The 12,997-nt window shown below is 38.7% G+C and overlaps 1 pseudogene; it reads left to right on the forward strand.

Annotated features, from left to right (window-relative positions):
- Window positions 1-1,657: 1,657 nt before the first annotated feature.
- On the forward strand, window positions 1,658-9,026 carry LOC118938410 (annotated as a pseudogene).
- The last annotated feature ends 3,971 nt before the right edge of the window (window positions 9,027-12,997 follow it).

Raw genomic sequence — 12,997 nt, forward strand, 5'->3', positions numbered from 1 at the left:
CGATTCCTTCCGGTTACTAGTCCAACGCTCTAACCACTAGGCTACCCATAACGCCCCGTTATATCTTTAGGCCTAAAATATACAATTTTCTGTCATATTTTACAGTCTTCAGGAATAAGACTTTTGAACTATGAAGTATCAATTTGTTTAACCTGAGCATAACCCTAAAACTAAGCACTTATGCGCCTACTCTGTTGTTTACGATGTTGTTTGTCATGGAGGACTGATTGGGCTCATTGCTTCCAGTGGGTAAAGAAATGCTGCTCTCTGAAAAGGCAGGTGCTATTTGCAGGGACGCAGCTTTAACTGGAGCCCCCCCCCCCCCCCCCCCCCCACATTCTGAAATGTCACTTTTACCTAGTTATAGCACTGTGATACAAAAACGGGCAGAGGTGTGCTTTAGGACCATGCGGACGGCTCAGAGCAGTGTTCTTTTTTTTTTTAGTTTTCAACTGGCTGGATTGAGCACCTCAGAGCAGGCAGACAGTTTTCAACTGGCTGGATTGAGCACCTCAGAGCAGGCAGACAGTTTTCAACTGGTTGGATTGAGCACCTCAGAGCAGGCAGACAGTTTTCAACTGGCTGGATTGAGCACCTCAGAGCAGGCAGACAGTTTTCAACTGGTTGGATTGAGCACCTCAGAGCAGGCAGACAGTTTTCAACTGGCTGGATTGAGCACCTCAGAGCAGGCAGACAGTTTTCAACTGGTTGGATTGAGCACCTCAGAGCAGGCAGACAGTTTTCAACTGGCTGGCTTGAGCACCTCAGAGCAGGCAGACAGTTTTCAACTGGCTGGATTGAGCACCTCAGAGCAGGCAGACAGGCTGTGTGAAAAAGGAAAGCTAATTATGAATAAACCATTTAAATAGACTCACATTCACTGAACATTTAGTGTAGCAGTTAGCAGTGTTGTTATTATTATTATTATTATTTTTTTTTTTAACCTTTTATTTAACCAGGCAAGTCAGTTTTAAGAACAACTTCTTATTTACAATGACGGTCTACTCCGGACAAACCTAGACGACGCCGAATGGCACCGCCATATAGGTAATCAGGTCGTGACTACAACTACATTATTAAGTCTTTAAAACTACACTGTGTTGCTACATTGGTGAGTAAAAACTTCCTGCCGTTTAACTTTTTTTTTTCTGAAAATTAAATATTAATTTCTCTCAACTGCGTTACCCACTCCAGTCAGCAGATGGCGGTCTGAAACTTTAAAGCGATGCTGCTGGTGTGACGTATAATCTAGTGGACGGAACGCTTCTTTCAACAGCAGCAACAGTTAGACACCTCGGTAGCTTGCTAGACAAAATAGACGAACCAATAAAGATCTTTAGACGCTTTAGTGTTTATTAGCCACTAGGTTTTAAACACACTTCTGTCGTCTTGTTAGTTATCCCATTTACGGCGTTGTTATTATTGGTCTTCTAGCTGGCTGGTTAAGTTAGCATTAGCATAGCTAGCTAACATCTCTGACCATGAGTTCACTAAACTACTCTCCTCCTGATAAAGAAGAGGAGGTCTGCTGGACGGAGAAAGAAGCTCTCGTGAAAGAGGAAGAGGAGGCTGTTACAATACAAAAACAAGTAGAGGGTGAGGCTGTTTCAGTGAAAGAAGAAGAGAAAGACGTTTCAGTGAAAGAAGAGGAAGATGCGTTCAGAGTGAAAGAGGAGGAGGAAGATAAAGAGGAGGATGTAGGGGAGGAGGGGGAGATGACTGTCATGTCGAAAAAGGAGGAGGAAGAAACTGATTATCTGGGCCCGGATTCCCAAAGGCATCTTAAGGCATCCAATGGTTCTAATGATGAACTTAGCAGTAAGATGGTTTTGAGAAACCGTTCCCTGATTAACACTAGTAAGTACTGTTTTAAATACAGAGGCACAAACTCTGCAGTTGTTGAACTGATGTTTGGTGTTAAAGCGGAAATCTGCAAATGCTACATTTATTTTATTACTTTTAAATTATTAATTTATAGCCATTGATTCTTGAAGAATATAACACATGCCTCATGAGCTTAGTTCAACTGTTGTACCCCATCAGAACCCAAATAAGCTTTTTTTACTCCAATGTTTAGAAACAATGTAAACCAACACTGTAAACTGGTTAAAACTATAATGTTGATATCATGGATGGTCAGTCCTTGCACCCATAGGTCTGTCTTTGAATTTGAGAGTAGTTACATTTTTCCAGTCCCATCCCTCATCTTATTACCAAAACAGTGGTGGAATGACAGATTTGTTATTGTGTAAACGGCATATTGGTTGATTGATGTGTGGCTTTTTAAAATGGGGCAAACTAGGATTTAAACAGCAACAAAATGCCTGCCCAGAGATTTGGTTTGGTAAACAGCTGAGGGATGGGGGAAGGAGAAGTGTAACCACTCTTAAATTCATAGAGAAAGCTATTGTAGCCACCGTAACCCAACACCTAGCGACCTTGTCAAGAGGTTCCGACATCTTGGCGTAACAGTTATAAGGTGTTGGCTTGACAGTCTGGCCATCCATGAGTTAAACATGAGAGTTTTAACCTACTATTGAAGCTGTACAGTGTTTGTTTACAAACAGTGGCATTATACAGGCGTATATATTGGTTTCTGATGGGGTAATACAGTTGAAACATATGAGGCATTTATAAGTTATATTCTTCAAGAATCAGTGGTTATATAGTAAATGGGTCTTTCTATAACTGCCAGTGTAGATTTCCTGTAGGGGTCAAATTGTTAGAGCTGTTGATAAGTCATTGTATAATATTCACCCCCCCCCCCCCCCCCCCCCCCCCACTGACTCTAGTGGAGGTCAAGTTGTTAGAGCTGTTGATAAGTCATTGTATAACTTACTTACTTACTTGCTCCTCATTACACACCACAGACCAGCAGCGTCTGGTTGCTCCTCATTACACACCACAGAGCAGCAGCGTCTGGTTGCTCCTCATTACACAGCACAGACCAGCAGTGTCTGGTTGCTCCTCATTACACAGCACAGACCAGCAGTGTCTGGTTGCTCCTCATTACACACCACAGACCAGCAGTGTCTGGTTGCTCCTCATTACACACCACAGACCAGCAGCGTCTGGTTGCTCCTCATTATACACCACGGACCAACAAATATTATTCACATCAACAACATATGAATCACTACAAAACCTCTTGAATAACCTCTTGTACACTATATTAGGCCCAGCCTGACCTCTTATACACTATATTAGGCCCAGCCTGACCTCTTATACACTATATTAGGCCCAGCCTGACCTCTTATACACTATATTAGGCCCAGCCTGACCTCTTATACACTATATTAGGCCCAGCCTGACCTCTTATACACTATATTAGGCCCAGCCTGACCTCTTATACACTATATTAGGCCCAGCCTGACCTCTTATACACTATATTAGGCCCAGCCTGACCTCTTATACACTATATTAGGCCCAGCCTGACCTCTTATACACTATATTAGGCCCAGCCTGACCTCTTATACACTATATTAGGCCCAGCCTGACCTCTTATACACTATATTAGGCCCAGCCTGACCTCTTAAACACTATATTAGGCACAGCCTGACCTCTTATACACTATATTAGGCCCAGCCTGACCTCTTATACACTATATTAGGCCCAGCCTGACCACTTATACACTATTTTAGGCCCAGCCTGACCTCTTATACACTATATTAGGCCCAGCCTGACCTCTTATACACTATATTAGGCCCAGCCTGACCTCTTATACACTATATTAGGCCCAGCCTGTCCTCTTATACACTATATTAGGCCCAGCCTGACCTCGTATACACTATATTAGGCCCAGCCTTTGGAACTGTGGTTTTCCTAGACATGGCTACTATTTTGTGATCACTACATCTGATGGATTTGGATTCTGTTTTAAAACACATTTCCGCAGCGTTAGTAAAGATATGATCAAACCATGTTGATGATTTAATTCCTGGGCTGTTTGTAACAATGCTGGTAGGTTGTCTGATAACCTGAACCGGCTTACAGTTACTGGTTACAGTTTGAAGCTTTTTCTTGAGTGAGCAGCCTGATGAAAGACAGTCAATATTTACATCACCCAGAAAATATACCTCTGTTGATATCAGATACATTATCAAGCATTTCACACATATTATCCAGATACTGACTGTTAGCACTTGGTCTATAGCAACTTCCCACCAGAATGGGCTTCAGGTGAGGCAGATGAACCTGTAGCCATATTACTTCATTTCACATGAGATCATCTCTAAGCGTTACAGGAATGTGGTTCTGAATATAAAACAGCCACACCTCCACCTTTGGCAGTTCTGTCTTTTCTGTAGATGTTATAACCATGTATTGCTACCACTGTATCATCAAAGGTGTTATCTAAGTGAGTTTCAGAGATAGTCAGAATATGAATGTCAACTGTTACAAGCAAAGTATTGTTGTTTTTTAAGCTACATACAGTGGGGAGAACAAGTATTTGATACACTGCCGATTTTGCAGGTTTTCCTACTTACAAAGCATGTAGAGGTCTGTAATTTTTATCATAGGTACACTTCAACTGTGAGAGACGGAATCTAAAATAAAAATCCAGTTTAAGTTTAAGTAATTAATTTGCATTTTATTGCATGACTTAAGTAAAAATTACAGACCTCTACATGCTTTGTAAGTAGGAAACACTGCCGGTTTTGCATTTTCTCCCCACTGTATGTTAACGTGGGCTATTTTAGCACTTCTGGGATGCTTGATTGTTTTAATTGCTTTACTGGGATGCTTAGCGAAGTAGACATGCTCATGTTATTTATGTTAGTGCAGGGTGAACTGCACACAGTGGACTTCCTACTACCGCCTCAAGTTTTTATTTTATTTTTACTATTTTCTATGTTTCTATTTTCTATTTTCTATGTTGTAGAATAACAGTGAAGACATCAAAACTATGAAATAACACATGGAATCATGTTGTAACCAAAGTGTTAGTGTTATTCTTCAATCTAGCCGCTCTGCCTCGATGACACCTTTGCACACTCTTGGCATTCTCTCAACCAGCTTCACCTGGAATGCTTTTCCAACAGTCTTTAAGGAGTTCCCACATATGCTGAGCACTTGTTGGCTGGTTTTCCTTCACTCTTCCGTCCAACTCATCCCAAACTATCTCAATTGGGTTGAGGTTGGGTGATTGTGGAGGCCATCTGATGCAGTACTCCATCACTCTCCTTCTTGGTCAAATAGCCCTTACCAAGCCTGGAGGTGTGTTAGGTCATTGTCCTGTTGAATAACAAATGATAGTCTTAAGTGCAAACCAGATGAGATGGTGTATCGCTGCAGAATGCTGTGGTAGCCATGCTGGTTAAGTGTGCCTTGAATTCTAAATAAATCCCATATCATCACACCTCCTCCATGCTTCACAGTGGGAACCAGACATGTGGAGGTCATCCGTTCACCTACTCTGCGTCTCACAAAGACACAGCGGTTGGAACCAAAAATGTCAAATTTGTACTCATCAGACCAAAATACAGATTTCCACCGGTCTAATGTCCAGTGTTTCTTGGCCCAAGCAAGTCTCTTCTTCTTATTGGTGTCCTTTAGTAGTGGTTTCTTTGCAGTAATTCGACCATGAAGGCCTGATTCACACAGTCTCCTCTGAACAGTTGATGTTGAAATGTGTCTGTTATTTGAACTCTGTGAAGCATTTATTTGAGCTGCAGTTTGAGCCAGTTAACTCTAATGAACTGATCCTCTGCAGCAGAGGTAACTCTGGGTCTTCCTTTCCTGTGGCGGTCCTCATGAGAGCCAGTTTCATCATTGTGCTTGATGGTTTTTGCGACTGCACTTGAAGAAACTTGACATGTTCCGGATTGACTGACCGTCATGTATTAAAGTAATAATGGACTGTCGTTTTTCTTTGCTTATTTAAGGTGTTCTTGCTATGATATGAACTTTGTCTTTTACCAAATAGGGCTATCGTCTGCATACCAACCCTATCTTGTCACAACACAACTGATTCCACAAATTAACTTTTTAAGACGGCACACCATTTAATTGAAATGTATTCCAGGTGACTATCTCATGAAACTGGTTGAGAATGCCAACTGTCTCAAAAGCATTCAGAAGGAAGGAAATTGTGCCCTAGTAGGAAGTCCACTGTGTGCAGCTCACCCTGCACTAATATAAATAACATGAGCATGTCTACTGTGCTAAGATTCCTAGCATTTAAAACAAGACATTTCTACAATGTAGAAATGTAGTCCAAAACGTTTGACTGGTACTGTATGTGTTTTTTTTGTGAGAGACTTGCCTTTCCACAGAGGTGGTTTCAGTATCAGTGTTTAGGCCCAAGCTGTTCGGGCGCTACAGACGTTTATGTGAGAAGACAGATGATTGGTGGATTGAGATGCAGCCCATTGATGCAAAACAAATAGAGCTGAAACAGCTTTTTATTGGGATTGTTTTTATTTTGCTAATTGGTTGTCAGTTCAGGGTCTTAACCTTTCACCCTTCTCTGATACACTGACCAGGTGGATCCAGGTGAATGTCATGTTTTCCATATTCAGTGTACAGTGCCTTCGGAAAGTATTCAGGCCCCTTGACTTTTTTCCACATTTGTTACAGCCTTATTCTAAAATGTATTACAATGTTGTTGTTTTTTTTAAAGTATAAACTGCTTAAACATTATATTAATCAGGACAAACGATAGAATCCAAAAGTAGTGTGAAATGCACTCATAAGCAACCTGTAAATGGAGGCTATTTTTGCTGTCAGCCTATGAGAACTCCCCTGAGTTTCCCCCCCACGGTGGTGAATTAGTGAATAGACACAGAGCTTAATGTGAGTTTCCTTCAGCAGCATCCTGATCTTGCGCTGATAATGTATGGTAATATTCAGAATACATTGTGGAAAACTACAATCGTCACTCACCATTTTTTCTCAACGTAGATATACCACATCTCTACGTAGTGGTTTCTTCTTCAGCGGGGAGAAGTTTCTGCAACTGAATTGCACATCGTCCTCGTGTGGCAAATTTGAGCAAACACAGAAAAGGGCCCATATAGATATTCCAGAATCATCAACTTTACAACTAAAGTGAAAAAAAAACAAGACAAAGTGTGACTGTTGTTCACTGATTGTCAAATAAGTTTGTAAAAGCATTTAAACATTCATTAAGAACGTAAATTGTTGTACCACGTCATGGGAATCACCTTTTTAGCTAAAAAAAAAATAAACAGTGGATTTCTGTTGTTGTGGGCCTTTTTAACCATCTGTTTGACTTGTTGTTCACACAGGAGAGAGACGTGACAATCGTGGATCCACTGGGGAGCCTCAACAACCTCATGAAGCTGACAAGGCAGACAAGAATCTCTCCACATCAGAACATCTCAAGCGGAAACCCACAGGGAAGAAATCTCTCCACTGCTCTGACCGTGGGAAGAGTTACTCAATATCAGGTTCACTGAAAGTGCACCAGAGATTTCACACAGAAGAGACATCTCACTGCTGCTCTGACTGTTGGAAGAGATTCACCTCTTCAGCAGAGCTCAAAAGACATCAGAGAATCCATACAGGAGAGAAACGTAATAGCTGTGATCAATGTGGGAAGAGTTTTAATGCTCCAAGCAGCCTGAAAACACACCAGAGAACACACACAGGAGAGAAATCTTATAGCTGCTCTGACTGTGGGAAGACATTTTCAAAACTATATACATTACAATCACACCAGAGAATTCACACTGGAGAGAAACCCCATAGCTGTGATCAATGTGGGAAGAGTTTTACAACATCTAGTCATCTGACTATTCACCAGAGAACACACACAGGAGAGAAACCTTATAGCTGTGATCAATGTGGGAAGACATTTTCCAAATTATATACATTACAATCACACCAGAGAATTCACACAGGAGAGAAACCTCATACCTGTGATCAATGTGGGAGGAGTTTTACTACATCTAGCAATCTGACTATTCACCAGAGAACACACACAGGAGAGAAACCTCATGGCTGTAATCAATGTGGGAAGAGTTTTGTTACATCCAGCAATCTGACTATTCACCAGAGAACACACACAGGAGAGAAACCTTATAGCTGTAATCAATGTGGGAAGAGTTTTGTTACATCCAGCAATCTGACTATTCACCAGAGAACACACACAGGAGAGAAACCATATAGCTGTAATCAATGTGGAAAGTGTTTTGCTCATGCAGGCAACCTGGTAGCACACCTGAGAATACACACAGGAGAGAAACCTTATAGCTGTGATCAATGTGGGAACAGTTTTGTTACATCTAGCCATCTGACTACACACCAGAGAACACACAGGAGAGAAACCTCATAGCTGTCATCAATGTTGGAAGAGATACTCTGATAAAAGAGCTCTGATTAGACATCAGAAAATACATTTATGAGTTGTTTCATGAAATCAATGAAATGATGTCACAATGTAGAATATTTTAACATTGTAGTAGGAGTGTTCTAATGATGTCACAATGTAGAATGCTTTAACATTGTAATAGGAGTAGTTTAATGATGTCACAATGTAGAATGTTTTAAAATCACAGGAGTATTTTAATGATGTCACAATGTACAATGTTTTTAACATTGTAGTAATGTAACCTTTTATTTAACTAGGCAAGTCAGTTAAGAACAAAGTCTTATTTACAATGGCAAAATGTCATTAAAAAGACGTTGACAATAAGACCCGACATCCATCATGGTCGGTTTTGGTTGAAAGTGAAAGTTGAAAAGACGTCTTCTTCGGGTGGTTGTGCTCAGCGATTTGAAAACAACTTAATTTCAACGTACTTGCAGCCTATACACATGGACTATCAAAAATTGGTCTATGAACAATTTGATTGACAATCCTACATCACTCCAGTATACACGGTATTTCTTTACAACATTATAGTGCTAATTGTCTTTATTCCACTACTGAAGAAGCATGACTCAAATCACCTCATATTTCAAACATTCAGCCTGACAAAATATACATGTTTTATTATTCCATGCCTCACCATTAAGTGAAGTATTGCCAATACATATTAACAAAGGGGTGTACATTTACATGTTATTACTCCATCCCATGCCTCACTATGTTAATTATTATAACAGAGGGGAACATTTACATGTTATTACTCCATCCCATGCCTCACTATGTTAATTATTATAACAGAGGGGAACATTTACATGTTATTACTCCATCCCATGCCTCACTATGTTAATTATTATAACAAAGGGGGTAACATTTACATGTTATTACTCCATCCCATGCCTCACTATGTTAATTATTATAACAAAGGGGGTAACATTTACATGTTATTACTCCATCCCATGCCTCACTATGTTAATTATTATAACAAAGGGGGGAACATTTACATGTTATTACTCCATCCCATGCCTCACTATGTTAATTATAATAACAAAGGGGGTAACATTTACATGTTATTACTCCATCCCATGCCTCACTATGTTAATTATTATAACAGAGGGGGTAACATTTACATGTTATTACTCCATCCCATGCCTCACTATGTTAATTATTATAACAAAGGGGGTAACATTTACATGTTATTACTCCATCCCATGCCTCACTATGTTAATTATTATAACAAACGGGGTAACATTTACATGTTATTACTCCATCCCATGCCTCACTATGTTAATTATTATAACAGAGGGTAACATTTACATGTTATTACTCCATCCCATGCCTCACTATGTTAATTATTATAACAGAGGGTATCATTTACATGTTATTACTCCATCCCATGCCTCACTATGTTAATTATTATAACAGAGGGTATCATTTACATGTTATTACTCCATCCCATGCCTCACTATGTTAATTATTATAACAGAGGGGAACATTTACATGTTATTACTCCATCCCATGCCTCACTATGTTAATTATTATAACAGAGGGGGTAACATTTACATGTTATTACTCCATCCCATGCCTCACTATGTTAATTATTATAACAGAGGGGAACATTTACATGTTATTACTCCATCCCATGCCTCACTATGTTAATTATTATAACAGAGGGGGGAACATTTACATGTTATTACTCCATCCCATGCCTCACTATGTTAATTATTATAACAGAGGGGGGAACATTTACATGTTATTACTCCATCCCATGCCTCACTATGTTAATTATTATAACAAAGGGGGTAACATTTACATGTTATTACTCCATCCCATGCCTCACTATGTTAATTATTATAACAGAGGGGAACATTTACATGTTATTACTCCATCCCATGCCTCACTATGTTAATTATTATAACAGAGGGGAACATTTACATGTTATTACTCCATCCCATGCCTCACTATGTTAATTATTATAACAGAGGGGGTAACATTTACATGTTATTACTCCATCCCATGCCTCACTATGTTAATTATTATAACAGAGGGGAACATTTACATGTTATTACTCCATCCCATGCCTCACTATGTTAATTATTATAACAGAGGGGGGAACATTTACATGTTATTACTCCATCCCATGCCTCACTATGTTAATTATTATAACAGAGGGGGGAACATTTACATGTTATTACTCCATCCCATGCCTCACTATGTTAATTATTATAACAAACGGGGGAACATTTACATGTTATTACTCCATCCCATGCCTCACTATGTTAATTATTATAACAAACGGGGGAACATTTACATGTTATTACTCCATCCCATGCCTCACTATGTTAATTATTATAACAGAGGGGAACATTTACATGTTATTACTCCATCCCATGCCTCACTATGTTAATTATTATAACAGAGGGGGTAACATTTACATGTTATTACTCCATCCCATGCCTCACTATGTTAATTATTATAACAGAGGGTAACATTTACATGTTATTCCTCCATCCCATGCCTCACTATGTTAATTATTATAACAGAGGGGTAACATTTACATGTTATTACTCCATCCCATGCCTCACTATGTTAATTATTATAACAGAGGGGAACATTTACATGTTATTACTCCATCCCATGCCTCACTATGTTAATTATTATAACAAACGGGGTAACATTTACATGTTATTACTCCATCCCATGCCTCACTATGTTAATTATTATAACAAACGGGGTAACATTTACATGTTATTACTCCATCCCATGCCTCACTATGTTAATTATTATAACAGAGGGGAACATTTACATGTTATTACTCCATCCCATGCCTCACTATGTTAATTATTATAACAAACGGGGTAACATTTACATGTTATTACTCCATCCCATGCCTCACTATGTTAATTATTATAACAGAGGGGAACATTTACATGTTATTACTCCATCCCATGCCTCACTATGTTAATTATTATAACAGAGGGGAACATTTACATGTTATTACTCCATCCCATGCCTCACTATGTTAATTATTATAACAGAGGGGAACATTTACATGTTATTACTCCATCCCATGCCTCACTATGTTAATTATTATAACAAACGGGGTAACATTTACATGTTATTACTCCATCCCATGCCTCACTATGTTAATTATTATAACAAACGGGGGAACATTTACATGTTATTACTCCATCCCATGCCTCACTATGTTAATTATTATAACAAACGGGGGAACATTTACATGTTATTATTCCATCCCATGCCTCACTATGTTAATTATTATAACAAACGGGGGAACATTTACATGTTATTATTCCATCCCATGCCTCACTATGTTAATTATTATAACAGAGGGTAACATTTACATGTTATAACTCCATCCCATGCCTCACTATGTTAATTATTATAACAGAGGGTAACATTTACATGTTATTACTCCATCCCATGCCTCACTATGTTAATTATTATAACAGAGGGGGTAACATTTACATGTTATTACTCCATCCCATGCCTCACTATGTTAATTATTATAACAGAGGGTAACATTTACATGTTATTACTCCATCCCATGCCTCACTATGTTAATTATTATAACAGAGGGTAACATTTACATGTTATTACTCCATCCCATGCCTCACTATGTTAATTATTATAACAAACGGGGTAACATTTACATGTTATAACTCCATCCCATGCCTCACTATGTTAATTATTATAACAGAGGGTAACATTTACATGTTATTACTCCATCCCATGCCTCACTATGTTAATTATTATAACAGAGGGGGGAACATTTACATGTTATTACTCCATCCCATGCCTCACTATGTTAATTATTATAACAGAGGGGAACATTTACATGTTATTACTCCATCCCATGCCTCACTATGTTAATTATTATAACAGAGGGGAACATTTACATGTTATTACTCCATCCCATGCCTCACTATGTTAATTATTATAACAGAGGGGGGAACATTTACATGTTATTACTCCATCCCATGCCTCACTATGTTAATTATTATAACAGAGGGGAACATTTACATGTTATTACTCCATCCCATGCCTCACTATGTTAATTATTATAACAGAGGGGGGAACATTTACATGTTATTACTCCATCCCATGCCTCACTATGTTAATTATTATAACAGAGGGGAACATTTACATGTTATTACTCCATCCCATGCCTCACTATGTTAATTATTATAACAAACGGGGGAACATTTACATGTTATTACTCCATCCCATGCCTCACTATGTTAATTATTATAACAAAGGGGGTAACATTTACATGTTATTACTCCATCCCATGCCTCACTATGTTAATTATTATAACAGAGGGGGTAACATTTACATGTTATTACTCCATCCCATGCCTCACTATGTTAATTATTATAACAGAGGGTAACATTTACATGTTATTACTCCATCCCATGCCTCACTATGTTAATTATTATAACAAACGGGGTAACATTTACATGTTATAACTCCATCCCATGCCTCACTATGTTAATTATTATAACAGAGGGTAACATTTACATGTTATTACTCCATCCCATGCCTCACTATGTTAATTATTATAACAGAGGGGGGAACATTTACATGTTATTACTCCATCCCATGCCTCACTATGTTAATTATTATAACAGAGGGGAACATTTA

The sequence above is a fragment of the Oncorhynchus mykiss genome, chromosome 13, assembly GCF_013265735.2.
Source record: "Oncorhynchus mykiss isolate Arlee chromosome 13, USDA_OmykA_1.1, whole genome shotgun sequence".
NCBI lineage: Eukaryota > Metazoa > Chordata > Actinopteri > Salmoniformes > Salmonidae > Oncorhynchus > Oncorhynchus mykiss.